Here is a 25,884-nt window from a genome sequence, read left to right on the forward strand (position 1 = left end):
CACATGCATAGTTATAAAATATGGCCCAAAGCCTGTAAATCTACACACAGGGATTTACACCACGTTTTCTTTGGTGTAAATGGAGGTGCATAGTTTTAGGCGCTGGGATATCAACTAAGCATATTCTATATATGGCACCTAAATCTAGGCGCCACTTATAGAATATGCTTAGGCGGAAATGTTTCCCCCACAGATTTTTTTAGGCGTCTTATATAGAATCTGGACCAGTGGCCGAAAAATAGTGAGCAGTGCTGAATATCCAGAAACTGTGGTTAGTTTAGGCGGTTAGCTTAGCAGAGTTTAAGAAAGGTTTGGATGGCTTCCTGAAGGAAAAGGCCATAGAATGTTATTAAATGGATGTAGGGGAAAATCCACTATTCCTGGGACAAGCAGTACAAAATGCTTTGCTCCGTGGATCTTGTCGGGTGATTGTGACCTGGATGGGCCACTGTCGGAGACAGGGTACTGGGCTAGATGAACATTTGGTCTGTCCCAGTGTGGCGATGCTTATGTCTTATGGATGTCCTGGTGTTGACGCGTCTGAGTAAGTGGAAACGACGTTTTAGTCATCATGCTGTGGCCTTCTTCAGAGTGCCACTTACTCAGACACAACAAGAGCAGGACAACTGCAACAATAATGAAGCCAGTCTCGGAAGCCTAAGGGAACATTAATAAAACATGTTTTAAATGTGAGAAAATATCACATTTTTAAAGACTAGCAGATCAATATTCAAACCCAGTGGTCACTGTACTTTTTCAAGTGCCAGTTGAGGCATTTAAATAGGTGTATGGGGATGAGGGGCCTTGGAACAGAGTTTACAAAGGTCCTTGGGGGTGGGGGGCATAGGAGCCGGCTCTGTGGATGCTAGGGTGCTTGAGCACCCCTAATATTGAGAAAATTCCTTGGATGTGTCCAGGGAGGGGTTATTTCCACTGGGCTTAGCATCACAAAGATCAACATGTGTAACTGTCTTATAATGTCTTTTGCTTTATCACCATCATGTATTTCACCACCATGTAACACTAAACCCTCTGTAAACCAAATGTATATTCACTTCTATTTCCAGTATCCATGATGAACTGTGAGCCATATTGAGCCTGCAAAGAGGTGGGATAATGTGGGATACAAATGCAATAAATAAAATAAATAAATCCCCAATAATTTTGAAAAGTTGGCTCTTATGGTGGGAGGTAAGTTTGGATGGAGGTCTTTGCTTGGGGGAGGGGAAAGAATGCTCTTTATACAGCATCGGGCTGTGTTTTAGTGGCCTGATGTTCCCAAACAGGAAAAATAACGTCAGCTTAGAGCTGGTGTTATTTTTCCATCCATAACACAAATTGCAGAGTTCAATGCAAGCTGCATTTTTTCCATTTTCTATAATGAGGTGCTTTGCATCTCATTATTATGATGCCTTTTGTGTATTACAGTAAAATAACACATGGGTTTTTGCCATTTAATGTGGGTTAAATGGCAAAAATTGTGTGTTATTTGCTAGCACTGCATTAGTTTGATCTAGAACCTCTGTTGGGTTTTTAGGTTTTTGGATTTGTTCTAACTGTTAGGGAAGGTTTGATTTTAATCCCCAGTAGCTATGTGTTCCCTTTTGGTGCTATTCATTATCGTTACCCTTACTGAATGCATTGCATGATGTATTCCCACATCTTTCTGGCTTGGCTTATGCAGTGCACTACACTAATAAGGTGGATTTTGTTAATAAAAATCATTCATTCTCTATGTCAATTTGTTTGTTTAGTAATATAATTGTTTTCTGCATGTGGTGGAGTCACTATCATACATTGTTATTTTTTGTGATATTTCTAACATGCTTTTAACTTTATCTGTCAGACTATCAGTTGCTGTTTTTATATGTACTAATGGTATTTATTATTTATATAGTTTTAATTACTTTGTTTATATATTAGTTCTTACCCCTGATGCAGCCTTAGGGTGAACTTGGTCACATCAGGTGATTGTTTTAATAAAATTGCAAAGCGCTTCAAGACTGCTGATCTGTTTGTCTACTCATTGCAATGCTTTGTTGTGGATCATTGCCTCTTGTTGCTGTCATTGTGTTATAGTAATGCACATTCAGGAAGGATGATGACCTCAAAACATTTTACAAAACCTCTAGAGGTGTGGAGGTAGATTGTTTCAAGCTTTGCAGTTTTTCTCTTTATTAAGTCAGGACCTGTGGAATTCCAATATTATTTTACAGGGCGCTCGGCCTGTCCTAGCTCCTCCATGTCCTGAGAGAGCAATGATTTTATAAAGCTGGATGTCAGGGGGAAATAGTACTCCCCCCACATGGACTTGGAAGCAACCTTCTAATATCTCTGCTCCCTCTGCGAAGGATGTCAATCCCAGCTTCACACACCGCCCCTACAGGCAGATTCCCTGTCCTACCAACAGCACACTCTGGCACCCCAGCATTCGACAGCGCACCAGGCCCCTCTCAGTGGCACAATACCCCCCGTAAGAGCAAACTAGAACCACCTCAATGGCACAATCACACACACATCAAGCAAACCCAAACCCCCTCAGTTTCATTCATCTACCCCTGATAGCACCTGAACCCCTTCTTTAGCATATTTATCCACACTCCAAGAACATTTAAACACCCTAACCAGCACATTCAGCCCCCACCCCAGCAAATCCAAAGCCCCCATCATCACAGTGACTCCCAGCAGAGAGACCTCCACCTTCCAGCAGACAGATTCCAGAGACCTCCCTCCAGGGGTGTGCTGGTAAATTTTTAACAACGGGCTCTCTCTCCTGGCATAGCCGGCCCTGAAAAATGTTTTTTGGGGGGGGAGGGGGGAATACATGCCTCTCTCTCCCCTCCCTTGTGCGGGCACGCTAGGCATACCTTTGCCGAGCCCCACCAGCCAATAAATGGACTGCCACCATTCTCTGCTGCTTGTTTCTGGCTCTGAGCAGCATGATGGAACCTTCTTGCGTTTGCGTGAAAAGTCCCAGCCTGATGCTCAGAGTCAGAAACAAGGAGCAGGGAGCAGCAGCAGTCTATTTACTTGGCTGGTGGGGCCAGCATCACTGCCTGCAAAGTAAAAGAGAATTCAGGAGGGGGCCCAAGCCCACATTTTGGGAGTCAGTTGTTAAAGTAGCCATGGGGAGGCCTACTTTAACAACCGGCTCCCAAAATTCTTAAAAACTTAACAAACGGCTCTCGCGAGCCTGTGAGAGCCCGCTCCAGCACACCACTGCCTCCCTCCCCCCCCCCCCCCCCCCTGAGTAGAGGAGACTCTCACATATGGATACAAACCTGACACACGGCAGCCTACGCTCACACTCTCTCAGGGCCCAAGGCCCTCAAACTGGTCTTCCTGGTGTAAGTCTCCCCACCTCCCACCCCCACTCCCCATTGTCCAAACTCCTCCAAAAGCTTACAAGGGTACCTGGTGACTACAGGGGTAGAAGCAATGTCCATTCACTCCTGTCTTGTATCCTCCAGAGTACAAAATGGTCACCAAGACCCGATTCTCTAGCGGTAATACTGTGATGTTACTGCGAAAGGTCTTGAGGGCCATTTTCTACACAAAAGGACACGAGGTGGGAGTGAGTAAGAACCACTCTTATTCTACTAGCCACCAGGGAAAAAATATTTACACACATTTATACTACTATTTAGCATGCACAAACTTTTTTTTCAAAAACTCGTGTGTATCTGTTACAGACTCCAAATGAATGCTATAAGGACATAACCTTGCTCCAAATCCACTCCCGGGAACGCCCTTGCACATCACAAGGTAAAAGTATGCATGAAATGTATTTTATTTATGCATTATACATATCCTTTTACTCATATGTAATACAAACACTTGTACAAGAAACCACTTTTGTGCATAGACCTCTGTTTTATGGGCAAAATGTTGTTTGGTTTTTTTTAATTAGCCCCCCAAATGGCCAAAAACAATATTAGAGATTTGGATTGAATGTGTTAAAGGATTTCCCATAGATAAAGTTCAAAGGCAATCCTTGCTAGTGATGGAATCAAGGACAGCTTTATGGAGCAGCTGGTACAGGAGCCAACAAGAGGAGGAACAATTCTAGACCTAGTCCTTAGTGAAACGAATGATCTGGTGCAGGAGTTAATGGTGCTGGGGCCTTTTGATAACAGTGATCATAACATGATCATATTTGATGTAAGCTCTGCTTTAAGTACACACAGGAAATCCAATACATTAGCATTTAATTTTCAAAAAGGAGACTATGATACAATGAGAAAAACGGTGGGGAAAAAAAACTTAGAGGAGTAGCTGTAAAGGTCAAAAACTTACACCAGGCATGGATGCTGTTCAAGAATACTATCCTGGAAGCCCGGGCCAAATATATTCCGTGTATTAAAAATGAGGAAGGAAGACCAAATGACATCCGGCATGGTTAAAAAGTGAGGTGAAGGAAGCTATTATAGCTAAAAGAAAATCCTTCAGAACATGGAAGAAGGATTAAAACTGAAAATAATAGAAAACTACATAAAAAAGGCAGAGAGACTTTGGAAAGAAGATTGCGTTGAAGGCAAAAACGAATAGTACAAACTTTTTTAGGTATATTAAAGGCAAGACGCTGGCAAAAGAATCGGTTGAACCGCTAGATTACCGAGGGGTAAAAGAGGCACTCAGGGAAAAAACAAAGCTGTAGTAGAGAGATTAAATGAGTTCTTTGTTTTGGTCTTCACCAAGGAAGATGTGGGAGAGATACCGGTGCCAGAAATGGCAATGCTGAAGAGTCAGAGAAACTGAATCAAATCCCTGTAAAACTGGAAGATGTAATGGGGCAATTTGACAAATTAAAGAGTAGCAAGTCGCCAGGACCAGATGGTATACATCCCAAAGTATTGATAGGATTGAAAAATGAACTTCCGGAACTATTCTTAGTAATATGTAATTTATCTTTAAAATCAAGCATGGTACCAGAAGATTGGAGGGTGGCCAATGTAACGCCGGTCTTTTTAAAAGGGTTCCAGAGGTGATCCGGGAAATTACAGACCGGTGAGCCTGATGTCAGTGCCAGGCAAATTGGTAGAGACTATTACAAAGAACAAAATTACAGAGCATATTCAAAAGTATGGATTAATGAGACAAAGCCAACATGGATTTAGTCAAGGGAAATCTTGCCTCACCAATCTATCACATTTCTTTGAAGGGGTGAATGAACATGTGGATAAAGTTGAGCTGGTCGATATTGTGTATCTAGATTTTCAAAAGGCATTTGAAAAAGTACCTCATGAAAAAGGAAATTGGAAAGTCATGGGACAGAAGGTAGTGTCCTATTGTGGATTAAAAACTGGTTAAAATATAGAAAACAGAGAGTAGGGTTAAATGGTCAGTATTCTCAATAGTGGGGTTCTGCAGAGGTCTGTGTTGGGACCACTGCCTTTTAACATATTTATAAAAGATCTAAGTATGGGAATAACTAGTGATTTAATTAAATTTGCCTATGACACAAAGAGGGGTATAATCGAAAGGGACGCCCAAGGTTTGCTAAGGACGTCCTCGCAAAGCGTCCTGGTGGAGGGGTGGGGAAACCCATATTATCGAAACAAGATGGATGTCCATCTTTTGTTTCGATAATACGGTCAGGACGCCCAAATCTTGACATTTTGGTCGTCCTTAGAGATGGTCGTCCCTAGACTTGGTCGTTTCTGATTTTCAGCGATAATGGAAACCAAGGACGCCCATCTCAGAAACGACCAAATGCAAGACCTTTGGTTATGGGAGGAGCCAGCATTCATAGTGCACTGGTCCCCCTGACATGCCCGTACACCAACTGGGAACCCTAGGGGGCACTGCAGTGGACTTCACAAATTGCTCCCAGGTACATAGCTCCCTTACCTTGTGTGCTGAGCCCCCCAACCCCCCCCCCAAACCCACAACCCACAACTGTACACCACTACCATAGCCCTTAGGGGTGAAGGGGGCACCTAGATGTGGGTATAGTGGGATTCTGGTGGGTTTTGGAGGGCTCACATTTATCACCACAAGTGTAACAAGTGAGGGGGATGGGCCTGGGTCCGCCTGCCTGAAGTGCACTGCACCCACTAAAACTGCTCAAGGGACCTGCATACTGCTGTGATGGACCTGAGTATGACATTTGAGGTTGGCATAGAGGCTGGCACAAAATATTTTAAAGACGTTTTTTGATGGTGGGAGGGGGTTAGTGACCACTAGGGGAGTAAGGGGAGGTGATCCTTGATTCTTTCCGGTGGTCATCTGGTCAGTTCGGGCACCTTTTTGTGCCTTGGTCGTAAGAAAAACAGGACCAGGAAAAGTAGCCCAAGTGCTCGGCAGGGACACCCTTTTTTTTTCCAATATGGGTCAAGGACGCCCATGTGTTAGGAACGCCCAAGTCCCACCTTCGCTATGCCTCCGACACGCCCCCATGAACTTTGGTTGTCCCCGCGATGGGAAGCAGTTGGGGACGCCCAAAATTGGCTTTCGATTTGGGCGACCCTGTGAGAAGGACGCCCATCTTCCGATTTGTGTCAAAAGATGGGCATCCTTCTCTTTCGAAAATGAGCCTGAAAGTAATTCAAAGTTGTTAAATTGCAAGAAGATTGTGAAAAATTGGAAGACAATCTTTACGAGACTGGGCATCCAAATGGCAGATGATGATTAATGTTAGCAAGTGCAAAGTGATGCATGTGGGAAAGAAGAACCCAAACTAAAGCTATGTGATACAAGGTTCCATATTAGATGTCACCGACCAGGAAAAGGATCATGATACTTTGAAACCATTTTTCTCAGTGTGCTGCTGCGGCATAGAAAGCAAATAGAATGTAAGGTGTTATTAGGAAAGGAATGAAAATAAAAACGAGGATGTTATAATGCCTTTGTATTGCTCTATGGAGTGACCGCACCTTGAATACTGTGTGTGATTCTGGTCACCGCATCTCAAAAAAGATATAGTGCAATTAGAAAAGGTACAGAAGAGGGCGATAAAAACGATAAAGGGGATGGGACAACTTCCCCATGAGAAAAGGCTGAAATGGCTTGGGCTCTTCAGCTTGGAAAAATGATGGCTGAGGGAAGATATGATAGAGGTATATTGAGTGGAGTGGAAAGGGTAGACATGAATCGCTTGTCTACTCTTTCCAAAAATACTAGGACTAGGGGTACACAATGAAGCTACAAAGTAGTAAATTTAAAGCTAATCAGAGAAAATATTTCTTCACTCAGTGTGTAATTAAACACTGGAATTCGTTGCCAGAGAATGTGGTAAAAGCAATTAGCTTAGCGGGGTTCAAAAAGGTTTTGATAGCTTGACCCATTGCTTATTTCTGGGATAAGCAGCATAAAATGTATTGTACTGTTTTGGGATCTTGCCAGGTACTTGTGACCTGGATTGGCCACTGTTGGAAGCAGGTTACTGGGCTTGATGACCTTCAGTCCAGTGGCATACCGAGGGCAGGGCGGTGGGGGCGGTCCACCCCGGGTGCACGCTTCTGGAGGGGTGCAGAGAGAAGCCGCGCGCCTATCTGCTCCGCTGGTTCCCTGCTCCCTCTGCCCAGGAACAGGTTACCTCCTGTTCCAGGGCAGAGGGAGCAGCTCAGAATGCAACCTAGGATCGTCACTGCTTCGGTCTGTCCCAGTATGGCAACACTTACTTATGTACTTAATAGGTTAAGGTCTTTATCTTTTACAGTCTCTTGTCTCAACTTTTACGGTCTCTTGTCTGAAGCTTTGTTGATGATCTTTTTATTAAGTTTGCATAAAGAGTTCAGATACCTTGTCAAATTTAATAAACCTTTATAATCTGGTTATATATCATCTTACAAGAAAAACACATTTTTAAAGATGATAAATAGTTTGGGTACTTGATTAGAAACAAAAGATCTGACAAGCTCTTTAATCATGAAATCAGTATAAACACCATTAAAGTAAATTAGACTTGGAAATGATAAACTTATGATTATGCAAAAGATAATTAAATTAGTATTGGCAACATTTTGAACAGACTTGTAGACATTGTTTTTCTATGTTGTTTTCCTAAAATAAAATGTGAAATGTTCTAACTAAGAAATTCATGAGCTTTGATAATATTCATAATGCAAATAGAAAGAACATACCCCAATAACATAAAAGAATACATGAAAGGAAATCACTTACTTTCACAGAGCTGGTCTAATCTATTGTTATATTTGCATAATCAAACCACATTCATAATAATATTTCATTTAACAAGTTACCCTTTTAGAACACTAATAGAATGGACAATGCAATCACTCCCTTATAAGCAGTGACTGCTCCAACAAATACCCCTTTTTTGGGCTGCTCGTACATTTTAGGCACTAATCCCTTACCTAAATTTATGTGCATAAGTCCCACTTAAATCTAATTAACTGACAGTACTTAAGCACGAGCGTTTACACCAGCCTTTGGCACGGAATAAATGCTTGAACCTCAAGGGGTCCTTTTACAAAGGTGCACTGAAACATGGCCTGTGGTAGTGCAGACGCGGGTTTGGGGTGCAAGCACAATCATTTTTCAGTGCACCTGTAAAAAAAATGCCTTTTTTACACTTTTGCTGAAAATGGACATGCGGCAAAAATGAAACTCGCCACGCATCCACTTTGGGTTTGAGACCTTACCACCAGCCATTGATCTAGTGGTAAAGTCTCATGCAGTAACCAGGCATTAATGACCTACACGCGCCAAATGCCACTTGGTGTGTCCGAAAATAAAAATGATTTTCCAGATGCGCGCATTGGATGCGGTGCCAAAAATGAAATTACCACAAGAGCCACGTGGTAGCCGAACGGTAGCTCCATTTTGGCATGTTTTGGGCAAGCATAAACGCTTACGCAGCTTAGAAAAAGGGCCCCAAAGTTTGGTGCTCAAATACCAACTTACACTAGAATTCTATAACAGCTTCAGCACCGAACTTTGCCATTACAGAATACTTGCTTAGGCAAAGATTTTTTATGTGGTGTCTAAAAATCCATGTGGCAAAGATTTCAGCCTAAGCGTATTCTATAAGCACCACATTTTGGCACTGTATATAGAATACACTTAAGCTGAAATCCTAGCATGTCCATTTAGGCCAACGAAAATGTGGCCTAAAAACTTGCACTTAGATTTACGCTTGCTGAGCCATATTCTATAACTGCACGCATACATTTTGGAAGGCCCATGAAACGCCCATTTTCCCACCCATAGCTATGCCCCTTTTGAACTGCACGTCTTATTGCTTTAGCCCTTACGATCCTCCTTCCACATCCCCAAAACAGCCCCCTCCTTCCAATCCCTCGTCTTCCCAACCTCTGACATCAACAACCCCTCCTATCTCACCTCCAAACCCGTGCAGTTCATTACAGAATACGCTTGGTGGGTTGTGTGTGTAAATTCTAATTATTGCCAATTATTGCTTATTATTGTTTAATTCAGTGGTTCCCAGACCTGGTTCTGGAGGTACCCCAGCCAGTCAGATTTTCAGGATACCCACAATGATTATTCATGAGACAGATTTGCATGCACTGCCTCCACTGCATGCAAATCTCTTTTATGAATAGTCATTGTGGATATCCTGAAAACCTAACTGGCTGTTGTGCCTCCAGGACCAGGTTTGGGAACCATTGGCTTAAGTGCTACTATCAACTCTGATTAGCTTGTTAAGCCAATTAAGTTATGAGCATTGTTATAGAATACGCCTAGATTTCAGCATGGATCTCCAGGCATGCTATACAGAATCCAAGGGTTTTGTGCCCCCTAATGTTTAGCACCCCTTCTTGTATCTACCCCACAGCATGCATGTTAAAGCCAATATTCCGGCTACACATTATTCTACAAGAGGGTGTGAGGGTGCGTAGTCTGCAGTTGGCCATATGGAGGGGCATAATCTATATGGCCAGCCCCGTAAAGCAGCGTCCCGACCGTATTATCAAAACAAGATGGCCGGCCATCTTTCGTTTTGATAATATGGTCAGAGCCAGCACATTTGGGCCGGCTTTAGAGATGGCCGGCATTGGTTTTCAGCGATAATGGAAACTACATAAGTACATAAGTACATAAGTAGTGCCATACTGGGAAAGACCAAAGGTCCATCTAGCCCAGCATCCTGTCACCGACAGTGGCCAATCCAGGTCAAGGGCACCTGGCACGCTCCCCAAACGTAAAAACATTCCAGACAAGTTATACCTAAAAATGCGGAATTTTTCCAAGTCCATTTAATAGCGGTCTATGGACTTGTCCTTTAGGAATCTATCTAACCCCTTTTTAAACTCCGTCAAGCTAACCGCCCGTACCACGTTCTCCGGCAACGAATTCCAGAGTCTAATTACACGTTGGGTGAAGAAAAATTTTCTCCGATTCGTTTTAAATTTACCACACTGTAGCTTCAACTCATGCCCTCTAGTCCTAGTATTTTTGGATAGCGTGAACAGTCGCTTCACATCCACCCGATCCATTCCACTCATTATTTTATACACTTCTATCATATCTCCCCTCAGCCGTCTCTTCTCCAAGCTAAAAAGCCCTAGCGATGGCGGCGATCTCAAACCCGGCCAAATCCAAGGCATTTGGTCATGGGAGGAGCCAGCATTTGTAGTGCACTGGTCCCCCTCACATGCCAGGACACCAACCGGGCACCCTAGGGGGCACTGCAGTGGACTTCAAAAATTGCTCCTAGGTGCATAGCTCCCTTACCTTGTGTGCTGAGCCCCACAAATCCCCCCCAAAACCCACTCCCCACAACTCTACACCACTACCAAAGCCCTTAGGGATGAAGGAGGGCACCTACATGTGGGTACAGTGGGTTTTGGGGGGGTTGGATGGCTCCCATTTACCACCACAAGTGTAACAGGTAGGGGGGTATGGGCCTGGGTCCACCTGCCTGAAGTGCACTGCACCCACTAATAACTGCTCCAGGGACCTGCATACTGCTGTCATGGAGCTGGGTATGACATTTGGTGCTGGCATAGAGGCTGGCAAAAAAATTATTTTAAATTTTTTTGGGTGGGAGGGGGTTGGTGACCACTGGGGGAGTAAGGGGAGGTGATCCCTGATTCCCTCCGGTGGTCATCTGCTCAGTTGGGGCACTTTTTGGTCCTAAAAATAAATGGACCAAGTGAAGTCGGCCAAGTGCTCGTCAGAGCTGGCCTTCTTTTTTCCATTATCGGCCAAAGCTGGCCATCTCGTAACCACGCCCCTTCCCCGCCTTCTGTACCCCTTTAACTTTGGCCAGCCCTGCGACGGAAAGCAGTTGGAGCCAGCCAAAATCAGCTTTCAATTATACTGATTTGGCCGGGTTTAGGAGATGGCCGGCCATCTCCTTCGAATATAAGGGCAAAGTCTGGGTGGAGTGTAGAAAGGACACACGGTTATGATCATAAATTGTAGACTACTGTAATTTAAACATAGTTTTAGCAATCTAGGGAGTCCTTTTACTAAGGTGCGCTGAAAATGGCCTGTGTAGTGTAGGCGCATGTTTTGGGCACGCGCAGATTCATTTTTTTAGCGCACCTGCAAAAAAAATCCCTTCTTTTTATTTTTGCCGAAAATGGACATGCAGCAAACTCAAAATTGGCACGCATCCATTTTGGGTCTCAGACCTTACCACCAGCCATTGACCTAGCGCTAAAGTCTCACGCGGTAACTGGGCGGTAATGACCTATGCACATCAATTGTCACATGGCGCACGTCGATATGCGCCTCTGAAAATAAAAATTATTTTTCGGGCGTGTGTATCGGACACATGCCAAAATTGAAATTACTGCAAGAGCCATGCGGTAGCCAGGCAGTAACTCCATTTTGGCGCATGTTGGGCACACGTAGACGCTTACACGGCTTAGTAAAAGGTCCCCTAGGTGTGAGCATCTACAGCATCTCTATGACTGGTGTAAGAGATCCCACCTAAATTATACACATGTATTTGCACTGCTATACTAACATTCTATAAAGGAAACTAGGCATCTACTTTCCTTTATGAAATAGGCTACTACTACTGCTACTTATCATTTCTATAGCGCTACAAGGCATACGCAGCACTGTACACCATACACAAAAGACGGTCCCTGCTCAAAGAGCTTACAATCTAGATAAGACAGGTAAACAGACGGAACAATTAAGGGTAAAGGGAATAAAGAGAGATGAGGATAAAGGACAGGGCAAGTGAGTTATGAGTCAAATGCAGTGGTAAAGAGGTGGGTTTTGAGTTTGGACTTGAAAACGGCCAAAGACGGGGCTAGACGTACAGACTCGGGAAGTCTATTCCAGGCATGAGGGTGCAGCGAGATAAATGGAACGGAGTCTTGAATTAGCAGTAGAGGAGAAAGGGACAGATAAGAAAGATTTATCTACAGAACGGAGTACTCGAGGGGGGACGTAGAGGGAGACAAGAGTGGAGAGGTACTGGGGAGCGGCAGAGTGAATGCACTTATAGGTCAAAAGGAGAAGTTTGAATTGAATACAGAAACGGATAGGGAGCCAGTGAAGTGACTTAAGGAGAGGGCTAATGTGGGCATAGCGACTTTGGTGGAAAATGAGTCGTGCAACAGAGTTTTGGATTGATAGAGTTTTGACAGAGTTTTGGCTCTAGTTAGGTGCCTTTTGGGGGCCTAAAATAGGTACCCCTTTATAGCATTGCCCCCTGTATTGGAAAATCTGCTTTTCAAGTGCTATAGTATTCCTTCACCCTGATTTATGTATTAAGTCATGTTTACATTAACGTTTGTGCACCAGCCCTATTTCATTTGAGGGTGCTATGGTCCTGAAAATATACTGAATGAAAAACGATCTCCTTTGCTAGTTTTGATCACACAACCTGCTATGGATTTGAAGGTTTCTACTTATGAAGCTCTGGTGTGTAGCGTGATAAATGTAACCTGCTCATACTGCGAACAGGACTGCACATTTAACTCTGTCTTCAACCACACGAATTGTTTTTCATGGTCCAGGCGTAGAATTCTATTTCCTATTAGTCAAAGGTGGAATCTAATACATGAGCTCAAGGGGAAAACAATAGAATATGCAAGAACTTTTTTTTTCTTTCTGCATGATGGAGGCTTGAATGTTTTCATGGTGCTGACTGAAAACCAACAAATAAAAAATGTAAGACTTATGAAAGGCTGGAAAATAAGTTAGCATATAGGGACTATTAAAGAAATCACCGTGAAGCACTTTAATCAAACAAAGCTATTCTGTTTTATTGTAGAATTTTGTTTTAGTTCACATGCCCAATCCTATTGCCCACCGCTGTGATCTTAGAATATATTAAAAAAATAAGACAGAAAGATCAAAACAGAATGTAATACTTCTGTGACTCTAGGGAACAGAATAGAATGTGTATTTCCTTAAATTAAAAGTAAATTGATATTATGCTTCCCATATAGTTTCTTGTGATATTATGTTATCAAGAGTGTTTTCTTTAGTTTTCATGACAAATATTCTCTTTGAAGTAATATACTTCATGCATTCAGAAATGATTATTTATATTTCATTTCTCCACTGTATGTATTTAAGCTGTAACTTCAACGAATTTATGCTTTAGTACATGTAAGCCAGGCTCTTCAAAGTTGCTTCGACATGCACCATTTGAGCATAAGGTTTTGTTCATTAATTGTGTATAAGAGTTTTTATAAAGCATTTAAGGAGAGCCTTTTTTTAATTCCCTTTACTTGCTCCCTGTACTGTAGTCCAATGTCTGGTCTGATGAGTGATCAATAAACAAGGTTTGCTGTCTGTTGAGGCTTTGAGTCCTTCAATTAGATACAAGAAACCAAACAGGTTCTTTTATTACAAAGCAACAGCAGTCAGTTGGGTCCCAATGCTCCTTGCAAAATGTTGATATTCAAATGAATGTAACAAAGAGAGGGAACTAGATACAGAAAAAGTCCAAACAAAAAAACGAGCACAAAGGGTCTTTAAAAACAGAGGGAACACAGTTCTTTCATTCAAAAAAAACTTTTAATAGTAGAATTTGATTGGAGGAAGACCCGACACGGGCCGTGTTTTGGTGCTACTGCACCTGCGTCAGGAGTCACACCAATGACTAAAAGGCTTCAACAGACTGATTACAAACCGTCTGATGTTTTCCAGAATTTTCCTCCGAATGTCATGCAGTGCAGGACCTCCGAATGTCATGCAGTGCAGGATTCCTCCGAATGTCATGTTATTCTTTTGAGAACCACATTAATGTTGTGCGTGAGTCCTGCACTGCATGACATTCGGAGGAAAATTCTGGAAAACATCAGATGGTTTGTAATCAGTCTGTTGAAGCCTTTTAGTCATTGGTGTGACCCCTGACGCAGGTGCGGTAGCACCGAACACGGCCCGTGTCGGGTCTTCCTCCAATCAAATTCTACTATTAAGGTATACATGTTCAGGTCACTATTCCATCCTCATCCTCCTCTTGACACACTGTCCTCATTCGGGTTCCAGGGCTCCGTCCTCTCCTGGTTCTCTTCGTACCTTTCCCAACGCACCTTCAGAGTATTTTCTAATGGCTCTTCTTCCACCCCCATCCCACTCTCTGTTGGGGTTCCTCAAGGATCTGTCCTTGGACCGCTTCTTTTCTCGATCTACACCTCTTCCCTGGGCTCGCTGATCTCATCACATGGTTTCCAGTACCATCTCTATGCTGATGACACCCAGCTTTATCTCTCCACTCCCAACATCACAGTCGAAACCCAGGCCAAAGTTTCAGCCTGCCTCTCTGACATCGCTGCCTGGATGTCCAACCGGCATCTGAAACTGAACATGGCAAAGACCGAGCTCCTTGTCTTTCCACCCAAACCCTCTTCTCCTCTTCCCCCACTTTCCGTCTCTGTTGACAATGCCCTCATCCTCCCCGTCTCTTCAGCCCGCAATCTCGGAGTCATCTTCGACTCCTCCCTCTCCTTCTCTGCCCATATCCAGCAGACAGCTAAAACCTGTCGCTTCTTCCTCTTTAATATTAGCAAAATTCGCCCATTCCTCTCTGAACAGACCACCCGAACCCTCGTCCATTCACTCGTTACCTCTCGTCTTGACTATTGCAACCTTCTTCTCACTGGCCTCCCGCTTAGCCATCTATCCCCTCTTCAATCTGTTCAAAATTTCGCCGCATGTCTTATCTACCGCGTGAATTGATACTCTCATATCACCCCTCTCCTCAAGTCGCTTCACTGGCTCCCGATCCGCTACCATATACAGTTCAAGCTTCTCCTATTGACCTTCAAGTGCACTCAATCTGCAGCCCCCCTTTACCTCTCTACCCTCCTCTCCCCGTGTGTTCCCACCCGTAACCTCCGCTCTCAGGACAAATCACTACTATCTGTACCCTTCTCTACCACCGCTAACTCCAGACTCCGCCCCTTCTGCCTCGCATCACCTTATGCCTGGAACAGACTTCCCGAGCCCATACGCCATGCGCCCTCCCTGCCCATCTTCAAGTCCTTACTCAAAGCCCATCTCTTCTCCCTTGATTTTGGCGCCTAACCACCTTCCCCATTCATGTCACCTCCACTGACTACATAGTTTATAACATTTAGATTGTAAGCTACCTACATTGACTACCTAAGTTGTAAGTTACCTACACTGACTACATAGTTTGTAACCTTTAGATTGTAAGCTCTCTTGAGCAGGGACTGTCCTTCCCCATGCTAAACTTGTACAGCGCTGCGTAACCCTAGCAGCGCTATAGAAATGCTAAGTAGTAGTAGTAGTAGTAAAAGTTTTTTTGAATGAAAGAACTGTGTTCCCTCTGTTTTTAAAGGCCCTTTGTGCTCGTTTTTTTGTTTTGATATTCAAATGAAAACATTTCAGAAATAAGGGTGTCAGGATGAAAATCTGTATGTCTTTCTTCAATAAAATCTTATGTACGTTATGCTGTGGAACATATGTTTAACTTCTTCCAGGTAATAACACTGATAAGATAAAGTGACACCACAGAATTTTAACAATAAATATGTCTAGGTCTTTTTTTAGTCTGGTCAGCTCCATCTTAGGAGGATAATTTCCAAATCTCATGTAACGTGTTGAGGCATAATCGAACGGGGGCGCCTATCTCCGGGGACGGCCCCAGGAAGGGGTGGAGCCAACCGTATTATCAAACAAGATGGGCGGCCATCTTTCATTTCGATAATGCGGTCGGGGACGCCCAGATTTCAACATTTAGGTCAACCTTAGAGATAGTCAACCTAAATGTTGAGATCACCGGATTTAGAGATGGCTGGTCTCGGTTTTCGCTGATAATGGAAACCGAGGCCGGCCATCTCAAAACTGGCCAAATCCAAGCCATTTGGTCATGGGAAGAGCCAGCATTTGTAGTGCACTGGTCCCCCTCACATGCCAGGACACCAACCGGGCACCCTAGGGGGCACTGCAGTGGACTTCATTAATTGCTCCCAGGTACATAGTGCCCTTCCCTTGGATGCTGAGCCCCCCAAATCCCCCCCAAAACCCACTACCCACAATTGTACACCACTACCATAGCCCTAAGGGGTGAAGGTGGGCACCTACATGTGTCCGCCTGCCTGAAGTGCACTGCACCAACTAAAACTGCTCCAGGGACCTGCATACTGCTGTCATGGAGCTGGGTATGACATTTGAGGCTGGCATAGAGGCTGGCAAAACAAATGTTTTTTAATTTTTTTGGGGTGGGAGGGGGTTGGTGACCACTGGGGGAGTATGGGGAGGTCATCCTTGATTCCCTCCAGTGGTCATCTGCTCAGTTTGGACACCTTTTTGAAGCTTGTTCCTGAAAATAAATGGACCAAGTAAAGTCAGCCAAATGCTCGTCAGGGCCGCCCTTCTTTTTTCCATTATCGGCCGAGGATGGCCATCTTTTAACCACGCGCCCGTCCCGCCTTCGCTACGTTTCCGACACGCCCCCTTAAAATTTCTCCGCTCCCGTGATGGACTGCAGTTGAGGGGGACCAAAATCGGCTTTCGATTATGCCGATTTGGCCGCACCTGAGAGAAGGGCGCCCATCTCCTGATTTGTGTCGGAAGATGGGCGCCCTTCTCTTTCGAAAATAAGCAGGATAGTAACATAGTAAATGACAGCAGATAAAGACCTGTACGGTCCATCCAGTCTGCCCAACAAGATAAACTAATTTCACACGGTATGTAATACTTTAGATGTATAACCGAGTTTGAATTGTCCCTGCCTTTCTCAGGGCACAGACCATCATACACTATCGTTAACTCCTTCTCAGTCCTTCTTTGCCACTCCCACTGTGTTCCTCTTAGCCATAGGCATGCTGGTGCTTAAGAGTCACAGTTTCACTCTCAGATCTAGATTTTCAGGAGGGAGAAGTGAATGTTTCAGCAGATGCATCATGCTAACTATTCTGAAAGCTCAAAACTAGTGTATTTTACAGGACAACTACAAAACTGTTACTATATTAGTACTTACTTTCAAGAAAACAATTGCATAATATGTAGGTACTCAAAAGAAGCAGTCTTCTTTCTTTGCTAGAATTTCTCTCCCTTCTCAACATTTATTTCTAGTTTATCTACAATACTAATATGTGATTATGCACTTCAAGTCTAGTTTGAGCCCTCTGTGTGCCACAAATCATCGAGACAGATCAAAGACAGTACTTACCAACTAGGCAATATGTGACTCTAAACTAAATGGAGAGTCAAGGGTCTATGGAATTAGGGTTGATGCCATTTCAAAGCTCCCAACAAGAAGACTCTCCATTTCTGAGTTTTTATACCAATGTATTATCTTTAAGCCATTTGAAAAATACCTCTACAATTTTAGTCAGATGAAGAGAGGAACACATACCATCCTTATTTAGCAGGAACATAGGAAGTGCCATCCTGAGTCAGACCAAAGGTCCATCTAGCCCAGTATCCTGCTTCCCAACAGAGGCCAAGTCAGGTCACGAGTACTTGGTAGAATCCCAAGAAGCAAGATTCTATACTACTGACCCCCCAGGAACAAGCAGTGGCTTTCCCTGGGTCAACCTTAATAACAGTATATGGACATCCTCCAGGAACGTATCCAAACTTGCTTTTACCAAATCCTCTGGCAACAAATTTCAGAGCTTAACTATATGTTGAGTGAAAATATATTTCTCCTATTTGCTTTAAAGTGTTGCTATGTAGCTTCATAGCGTGCCCACGAGTCTTTTGATTCATGTTCACCCATTCACTCCATTATTCTGAATATTTTCTTTGTAAATGTATCCTGGCAAGCCTATGGCATGTAGCAATCTGCCTAAATGTTTGATGAACCTGCAGAATCCCAGCAATCAAATGCAGAGAATAGTGAGTGATGGCTACTAACCAGATCTAACTGGCTATATAAAGAGCTTAATCATTAATCTCTAGAAAGTGACATCTGTTAAGGAGGATTATGTGATCAACTAGATTGAATGTACAGAAAGCTTTTAATAATTCATCTCCAAATGTGTAAAAAGCCATTTTCATACATAAATTGGCTATCTGAAAACTGCCCTCCCTCTATGCGGCTAAAAGAATGCACTTTGTAGGGATCTGAAGAGAAAAGAATCATTTGGGTACTTTTTGTTTTTTTCTGCAATTTTTTTCCTGATTTTCAGGTGTTTTGTTTTCAGTTTCATACATTCATTGAAATAGGGAATTTTAAGTGTGCACTAAACTGATTTTACATGCACTAACCAATGATGCTAAGTCAATTAGGGGCGCTTTCACCAAACCACACTAGTGATTCACATGCGGCAATGCTAGTGCGGTTTAGTAAAAGGGGCAGTATTGTGAACATTGGTTACCTATCGAATCATGTATTAACATTCAATATACTGGATTTCCATGTTTCATATTTCGCTACTTGATTCCGTATTTCACTCCACATGCATGTCGCTCAACTCAACAAGACCTTCTAACAATCCCTTCATTTTGCCAAGTCTTTTAGACACGTATTGTGATTCCATATTTAATGTTACAGATCCTACACTGTGGAAGCAGTTCCTTCTATCTCTTCATAGCCAAGTGAAAAAAGCACAGTGGGCCTCCAAGGATGAGTTGGCATATAAGGTTTATTAAGGTCCTGAGATGTTTCAGCAAAGTGCCTGAGTCAGGGGTCATCAATGTAAATTCTTTGTTCCTTCAAAGATCGTTAAGATTAATATTAATAAACGTCACAAAAACAATGCATGACCTAACAAACTTCCAGAAATCATAAAAGACCAACTTGTTCAAAAAGGCATTCCAAAACGATCCAATTTAAACACCAGAAACATGCAACACAACAAAACCTATAATGGAACTGGACAAAACTCAACTCTTCTACTTAATTTACTATACCACTCTTGAAGTCTAACGCAATACCACTCTGTATTTCTCATACCAGAATTGGCGATCGCCATCACGGTACTATGTAAGCCACATTGAGCCTGCAAATAGGTGGGAAAATGTGGGATACAAATGCAACAAATAAATAAAATAAATAAAATATTTGCGTCAAGGTATTGCTGGTTTCTCTGTCCTTAATATCCTACAATTTTACTCCAATTGTTGTGCTTCAATTTACAACTCAAGATATGTCATGTTCTAGGTTTCCAACTGAGCACAGTGCTCATAGTTGAGGCAGAATATCCATGCTGAGAATATATTTTAAATTATTAATATTGTTTTATGTATTTATAGTATTTTATGTTATATGGCTTCAGTTAAGGGTTCTAAATATAAATTTTCCTCGTTATTCTAAATGGAGCTAAAGTGGAAATAGAGATGCATTGAATCTGAATTCATTTCACCATCTGTTTGGTAGATAATGGGGGACATTTTTAGATGTATAATGATAAAGCTGCTAAGCTGGATCCAGATTTACAGGGCAGGGTTGATCCACTCCTGGGTTACCCCAGTGTATGCTGGGACTCATAGAGGGGCATAATCGAACGCGATCGCCGATCTCCATGGGCCTCTATGTCCGAAAACGGGTACGTGAAGAGGCGGGACAGACCGTATTTTCGAAAAAATGGACATTTTTCAACTGGGCGTTTGTTTTTTTTAGCGATAATGGAAACTAAAAACACCCAGCTCAAAAACGTCTTAATCCAAGCCATTTGATCATGGGAGGGGCCACGATTCGTAGTACACTCACCCCCCTGACATGCCAGGACACAAACTGGGCACCCTAGAGGTCAGTGCGGTGGACTTCAGACAACGCTCCCACATGCATAGCTCCCTTACCACGGGTGCTGAGCCCCCAACCCCCTCCCCCAAAACCCACTACCCAAGGGGGCACCTACATGTGGATACAGTGGGTTTTGCAGGCCTCCCATTTACCAGCACAAGTGTTACAGGTAGGGGGGGGGGTGGGCCTGGGTCCACCTGGCTGAAGTGCACTGCGGTATCCACTAAAAGTGCTCCAGGAACCTGCATACACGCAGGCCTCTAGGACTGGTTGGTTGCTGCTATATAACATTGGCACACCAGTTGACACCTGAAGACTAATCTCTCCAAAAATGTCCTTTATTGGAATAAGCACGCTTACTCACAGTTAACTGCAGATCAGAGGTTGTGCCCCACTGGCAACGAGTCTCCCTGGTACTGAGATGAGCAGTAGGTCAGAGCTGGCAGAATGGTGTACAATGCCCTCTTTCAGCCACATTCAAGGGAAGAACTAAGTTCTGTAACGTGGCTAACACGTGAAAGGGATCTAAAACTGGCTTATAAAAATGGCCACTACCTCATGGACTACCAGAAACAAAACAGGGCACACTCTGACCCAGTTAGCAGGGGGAAAAGCACCATGGGAGTACAGCCTACCAACTACCAATATTGTGAGCATTTGCCACAAGCTACTGGAATCACGGAGCCCAATACCCTACACCCACCACAATGCATTGCTGATGTGACTCTGCAGTGCGCATAGCAGAAAAGGTGTCACACCACCCGAGAGCCACATCAGAATCAGGGAAAGGCTGTCACAGGATAGAACACATTCTGCTGTCATGGAGGTGGGTAGGGCATTTGAGGCTGGCATAGAGGCTGGAGAAAAAGTTTTTAAAGTGGGTTTTTTTTGTGGGAGGGGGTTAGTGACCACTGGGGGAGTTCGGGGAGGTCATCCCCGATTCCCTCCAGTGGTCATCTGGTTAGTTGGGGCACTTTTTTGGGACCTGTTCGTGAAAAAAAAGGGTCCAAAAAAAGTGACCCAAAATCGCGGTAAAAACGCTTTTTTTTTTTTAAATTATCAGCTAAAGACGCCCATCTCTCCTCAGCCAATAACCATGCCTCAGTTCCGCCTTCACCACGCCTCCAACATGCCCCCATCAACTTTAACCGTTTCCGCGACAGAATGCAGTTGGAAACGCCCAAAATCTGCTTCCGATTATACCGATTTGGGCGCCCACGGGAGAAAGACGCCCATCTCCCGATTTGGGTCACAATATAGGTGTTTTTCTCTTTCGATTATAAGCTGGATAGTCTTGCTTTTCTTAAGGAATGCAATGGGGAAATCAGAACTGTGTCCCAGCATGCAAAGGGGTAAAACCAGGACTGGATCAACCCTGTCCTGCGAATCTGGATCCAGTTGGCAGCCTTAGTTGTATGATAATGTAAAGTCCACAGATACTTATGGCTATGGATTTTTCTCATCAGTTCTGAAAGAAAAAGTGCATGCATCCTTTCCATTTGAAAGCTGTTCGAAGAGAAAGTGCCTGCAAAAATTTGCACTTGATTTTTTTCTGTAGACAACTTTTTATGAGGAAAAAAATTCAATGCATGGCAGCTTTGAAAATGGCAAACTGTACACATCATTGCCTCCTCTGGCTGGGCTCTTCCAGGCAAATGCCTCCATGAGAATGTCGGTAAAAGTATGCTTTGAACAACATTTATTTATTTATTTATTTATTGGGATTTATTAACTGCATTTGTGAAGAGATTCACCCAGGCATGCTCTTACCTGCATACAAGATAGGTAATATTCAAATAACCATTTTACCTATGTAAGAAGCATATAAATGGTTTTGAACAATTGCTCTCCCTAACCTTAGTCATAATGAAGACGTTTCATTAGCATTCATAAAGCATGAAAGCTCTCAGAGCTGCCTATACTATTTTAAGATTCATGTCAACTAAAAGTGCTCAACAAGTGGAAGGAAAATATTAAAATTCTTTCCCCTTTCAAGCAGTCTAGTGCCGGAATAACTTAGAGCTCTCCACAAACAATTCTCTTCTTATTTGTTCCACAAGTGTATAAAAGCATATTCATTTCAGAAACATTTGGGTTGAACTTGGATATAATTTATGCTTGATAATGTAACAAATCTTTTTTTGTAACATTCTATACATATATTGCAAATTAGTGTAAACTGCTTTGGACCAGTTTTTGGGATTAAGCAGTCTATAAATGCTTTAGATTGGATTTGATTAGAATAAAGTTGCTGTGAAACTTTACCTCCTCAGGGGGAAAAAGAATTTATAGGGTACATATTAATCATTCTTTCTATAAATAAGGAATACGTTAAAATGAATTCTGGTGAAAAACAATGTTTGCAAATTAAGGGAAATTGTTTTAGCTGTAGACATCCTTATGATTTTCAGACACCTTCACTATCATTCCTTAATGTGAGTTAGGCTGTTTCAAAACGAATTATTGGTAATTAGGCCTCTATTTTCTAAAGGATGCTAAGGTTTTGTACCTAACGTATGGTAGCTGCAAATATTAAAGCACATGCCGGGCTGGATTCAGTAAATGGCACTTAAAATTAGGCAAATCTCAAATAGAAAAATCTTCCCCCCCAAAAAAACATTAGTGCCCACAGAATTTTTAAATTTGTTTTTCATTATTCAGTTTTCATTATCTCAATATTCCCTTCTAAAAAGTGAATGAAAAGACCTCAGTGATATCTATAATGAAGTATCGGGCTCCCCCTCAAAGTCGGGATATCCCTTAATCACATCACTGGTCTGAAAAACTTCACAGTCTATAATTATCAATGGTGGTTCTTAAACAGTCAAATTCAGGTCAGTTTAGTAAGCAATTCTATTTAATATGCAATTCAGTTCAATAATCTTCTTGGACCACCCAAATATATCAAAAAGTACTTGTCTCAAAAGAAGGTAATAAATCCACACTGTGTTTCCTGAAGGTTGTCTAGATTCAAGTCAAAATTTGCTCTGTGACACCGGAGCCATAAATCAAACTTCAGCGGCAAAAATTGCTCTGCTTCATATTCAAACCCCCTTGGGTTGTGTGTTATGGGACTTGGACACCCAGGCTTATAGAATAGTATGTGGCCAGATAGGTGTGAAACCCCTAATTGATGCCAATTAACATCAGTAGACAATTGTTATCATCCAATTATTGACATTAATTGGTTCATTAATCAAGTAGGTTTAGCATGCATCTCTGGATCATTCCTAACTTTGTGAGCAGATATGTGGGCTCCATTTATAGAATCTGGGGAACAATTCCCACTTCAGGCACAGGCAGCTCCTTGTGACTCTGGGCAAGTCACTTAACCCTCCATTGCCCCATGTAAGCCGCATTGAGCCTGCCATGAGTGGGAAAGCGCGGGGTACAAATGTTAAAAAAAAAAAAAAACCTCTCTGCAGTTACTGTTGTGTCCTTCCCAGCACTTTTTGGGATAGGTCTCATGCAATTACTGCAGATCAATTGTCCCTGACATTTATTTATTTATTTATTTATTACATTTGTACCCTGCGTTTTCCCACACAATGCAGGCTCAATGCGGCTTACATAGTAATTCGAAATACAAAGTCTAATAATAGAAATTTCAAAACGGTAATGAAACATTATAAAGTTGAGCTTGATAATGTATGATTAGGATAAGAGAGGGTAGATAGGATAGGATAGTATAAGTTGGGAGAAAAGAGGTAAGGAGGGATATAATAAAGGAGAAATGGAGAAGAGAAGGATGGGATGAGTAGAGGGGGAATGGGGAGGTGGGGTAAGTAAAACCAATGATGAGGTCGGTATCTAAGTCAGAACAGAATTGGGAATGGAGGTTGGTAAGATTAGGTTGGGACATATATGTTAATGGCATTGCAGATAACGAAAAGTGACGTTAGCTACTGGAAGTCTAACTAACTGCACTCTGCATTATCTACCAGGGGTGTGCAGCCAGACAATTTTTGTGTCATATGGTTTCCCATGTTTTTTCCAGGAATGTTAGGTTTTTTTCCTTTTTCTTTTTTTCCCTTTTGTCATAATGGCAGAAATGTAGTTAAGAGTTTGTGCTCTTTCAGAAAGACTGTGCACACTTTCAAAATAGTGCACACTATGGGCCAAATTCTATATATTGCACCTGAAAAGACACGCTTAGCATAATTCTATAAAGAGTGCGCACAACTTAATTGATCAAGCTAATCGAAGCAGATAATTGGGAGATAACAATCAATTATCAGCACTAATTGGCAATAATTAGGACGTAGGCGCATATCCAATTCTATAACTGATTACACCTAAATCCTATCACATGTAACAATTTGGGGGCGTGGTTAGGTGTCACGCTTCACACAAAACACCGGATAGTGAGCCCTTGGGCTACTGCCGAGGGCGGCAGCGGCAGGAGGAACACCCACCGGAACAGAAGCCACAGCAGGGAGCAGGAAGATAGTTCATGAACCCAGCAGAACCGGGGCCAGGCAAACAAAGTCAAGGTCCAGCTCCAGGCACGGGTTCCAAGGCAGGCGGCAAACAAAGTCAAAGTCCAGGTCCAGGCAAAGGTTCAAAGGCAGGCGGCAAACAAAGTCAAAGTCCAGGTCCAGGCAAGGGTTCAAAGGCAGAAGCTGAAAGTAGCAGGGAAAGCACAGCAACAAACAACCACAGAAGACACACCTCTGAGGACCTCTGTTGCAAGGCAAACTAGAAACACTTCCAGGTGGTTAATAAAGGCCAACAGCCAGGGAGTTCACCAGGTACAGAAACAGCTGAGTTCCAAAAAGTCTCGAGACCAACTGGCAGGCTAGAAAATCCGGACCGGATCGGCATGACTTCTGGAACCGGGAAAACCATCAACAGACAGTCCATTGTGACCACCAGGGGGTGAGATGAATGAGAGCATGATACCGGGGCAGAGTCATAACATTAGGGGCGTTCCTGGATTTTATATGCATTGATACAGAAGTGCACCTAACTTAGGGCCACTTTTACAAAGCGGTGGTAAGCTCAATCTGCACATACTGCGTGCTAAAAAGGAACTACCACTGGGCTACCGCTGCATCCTAGCAGTAGTTCCCACCCCCAGCATACCATCATATATGGCGCTACAAAAATATATTTATTTTGTAGCGTCGGTATGTACCCGGCAATAATCGGGCAGTGCCGCGTGCTGGCCACGCAGCAAGTGCTTTACTTGCCGCATGGCCATTTCCTGCAGAAAAGAAAGATGTCCCTTTTACCCACTGTGGTAAAAGGGGGTCTTGACAAGCGTCAAAAACACGCGTCAATGCCAGCACAGGCCCCCTTTTGCCACAGCTTAGTAAAAGGAGCCCTATTTCAGAGTGGTGGTCAGCCCGACATGGGTTTACCACTTGCTCTTTCGGGACTACAGCTGGCCCAATGCAGCCACCAGCAGTACTCCCGCCCTGAGTGGGCGCCATTTCCGGTGGAAAAAGAAAACCCCTGGAAATGTCTTGCGTGGTGATAAACTGGAGGTAATCAGGCATCGCTGTGTGCTGCCACACCGGGTTAACACGGGAGCCGTTATCACCACTTCTTGTGCGCCTGGGGTCTTTTTGCCCACTGCGATAAAAAGGGCCCTTTCTGCAGCTTGGCAAAAGGATCCCTTTAAGCAGTTACTTAGCTGGTAGCAGACTGAAAATTACCGTTAACTGGCTAAGTAGATGCTCCACCCATGCTCTGTCCCTGGCCCACTCCTAACTTAGGCCCCCTTTCACTAAGGTGCGCTCACGTTTTTAGCGCACGCTAAAATTGTGGGCACGCTAAACGTTAGAGATGCCAATGCATTCCTATGAGCATCTCTAATG

Source organism: Microcaecilia unicolor, chromosome 6 (genome assembly GCF_901765095.1).
Source record: "Microcaecilia unicolor chromosome 6, aMicUni1.1, whole genome shotgun sequence".
Taxonomy (NCBI): domain Eukaryota; kingdom Metazoa; phylum Chordata; class Amphibia; order Gymnophiona; family Siphonopidae; genus Microcaecilia; species Microcaecilia unicolor.